The following is a 2,459-nucleotide window of genomic DNA, read 5'->3' as shown; positions in this document are numbered from 1 at the left end:
GTTAAATGATGAGGACCATGGGCCCCTCGGACTTCCAACCCAGTGTCCTGACATCAAGAGCAAGTCGGCCGGGCGCGGTGGCTCACGCTTGTAATCCCAGCACTTTGGGAGGCCAAGGCGGGTGGATCACAAGGTCAGGAGATCGAGGCCATGGTGAAACCCCGTCTCTACTAAAAATACAAAAAAAAATTAGCCGGGCGTGGTGGCGGGCACCTGTAGTCCCAGCTACTCGGAGAGGCTGAGGCAGGAGAATGGCGTGAACCCAGGAGGCGGCGTTTGCAGTGAGCCGAGATTGCGCCACTGCACTCCAGCCTGGGCAACAGAGCGAGACTCCGTCTCAAAAAAAAGGAGCAAGTCAAGAGCTGCAGCCACAGCTGAACCTTCAACCAGAGAATCCAGAACAGTGTGTTAGGAAGCCTAGGGGAAGAAAGGCAGATATCAGTATGAAGGATGCAGGCTGGACAGTGCTGGTCCTGAATTGCCCCGGAAGAGAGAGATCATGCATCCCTAGAACATGAGGTCAGAGGAGGAAGTAAGCTGGACCAGTGGCACCAGCTCCCAGAGAAAGAGGAGGCTCCATAGGCAGTTTACCAAGAGGGTGTCAATTCCATTCTCCAACACCCACTACTGAATTCTGCAAGGATTTGGGAGTCTTCTTGAAGAGCAGACCCACGAGATTCTGAGAGAGCAACCAGATACTATACAGCTTTTGCAGCAGCATATTTTGAGAGCTTTCCAGAGAAAAGAGAGAAAACCACTTTTGATCCAGCAGAATGGGGGACTCAGGTAGAAGACCACTTCTAGAACAGTCATGCATTCGAGGAGCAAGAACCACCTGAGAAATGTGATCCTAAACAAGAAAACTCTCCAATATCTGGGAAGGAGGAAGAGACACCAGTCACCATCTTAGACTCTTCTGAGGAAGATAAGGAAAAAGAAGAGGTTGCTGCTGTCAAAATCCAAGCTGCCTTCTGGGGACACATAGCCAGAGAGGAGGTAAAGAGAATGGAAACAGATAATCTCCGACATGAGGAAACAGAGGAAAACAAGTGAGGACACTGCTTTTACCTCCAGGAAACACGAAAACTAATCCAAATCCATCAGCCTGTGTTGTTGCCATTTTTTCCTTAGTAAAGAAGATTTGATGTTGTGAAATAACACTTGTTGCTGTTGTGAAAATCTGTCATGAGCATTTGTTTAATTAAACATACCACTGAAACATGAAAAAAAAGTATAACTCCCTCATACTTTAAGGGAGTATTTGACTACCACCATTTTGGCTCATGGCTGAACTGAATTATGGGTTTGTTTATTAGAATTAGGTTCTGTAGGCCGGGTGTGGTGGCTCACGCCTGTAATCTCAGCACTTTGGGAGGCCAAGGCAAGTGGATCACTTGAGGTCAAGAGTTCAAGACTAGCCTGGCCAACATGGTAAAACCCTATCTCTACCAAAACAAATACAAAAATTAGTTGAGCATGGTGGCTCATGCCTGTAGTCTCAGCTACTCGGGAGGCTTAGATGGGAGAATCACTTGAACCCAGGGAGCAGAGGTTGCAGTGAGCAGAGATCATGCCCAGCCTGAGCCACCAAGTGAGACCCTGTCTCAAAAAAAAAAAAAAAAAAAAAGAATTAGGTTCTGTGGCAAGTGACAGAAAATGAAAATAACTCTCTTTATCCATTTGTCCCCCCACTGCACACACACATATACACACAATTGAAATCTGGAGGCAGACAGCCCAGGATTGGCATGGCAAATTCATGAAGTTATCAGAGACTCAAAGTTCTTCCATTTTGTTGCTCCACTATCCTCTTCGCATGATCCATACTGGTTGCATGAGTGCCAGCTATCACATCTGCCTCTCAGCCAACAGGAATAAGAAGAGAAAAGTGTACCCCTTCCCTTTAAGAAGACATCTCAGGCCACGCACAGTGGCTCATGCCTGTAATTCCAGAACTTTGGAAGGCTGAGGCGGGGGATTCAAAACTAGGAGCTTGACACCAGCCTGGGCAACACAGTGAGATCTCATCTCTACAAAAATTACCAAAAAATATTAGCCAGGCATGGTGGCGTGTGCCTGTAGTCCCAGCTACTGGGGAGGTTGAGTACGAGGATTGCTTCATCCTGGGAGGTTGAGGCTGCAGTGACCTGTGATGGCACCACTGCACTTCAGCCTAGACAACAGAGCAAGACCCTGTCTCAAAACAAAACAAAACAAAACAAACAAACAAAAATCACACATGCACATTCCAGAAGTTGCCACAACAGTTGCTCTTACATCTTATTGGCCAGAATTTGGTCACAAGACCCATCTAGCTACAAGAGAGGCTAGATAACGTAGTCTTTATTTTGTTAAAATCAATTACAAATCAGGGTTTCATTACAGGAAAAAGAAAGAAAGGAGATTGGAGGGCCTGGATTTCTTTCCAGGTTGGAGTGAGCGTGTGGGATTTTCATAAA

General features: G+C 46.5%; 1 pseudogene; it reads left to right on the top strand.

The window, feature by feature from the left end:
* Nucleotides 1–514: 514 nt before the first annotated feature.
* LOC100599039 lies at nucleotides 515–1,090 on the top strand (annotated as a pseudogene).
* The last annotated feature ends 1,369 nt before the right edge of the window (nucleotides 1,091–2,459 follow it).

This window comes from Nomascus leucogenys, chromosome 18, assembly GCF_006542625.1.
Source record: "Nomascus leucogenys isolate Asia chromosome 18, Asia_NLE_v1, whole genome shotgun sequence".
In the NCBI taxonomy this organism is placed as follows: domain Eukaryota; kingdom Metazoa; phylum Chordata; class Mammalia; order Primates; family Hylobatidae; genus Nomascus; species Nomascus leucogenys.
The sequence above is the reverse complement of the archived record's forward strand: the minus strand, read 5'-3'. Positions and strand labels throughout refer to the sequence as shown.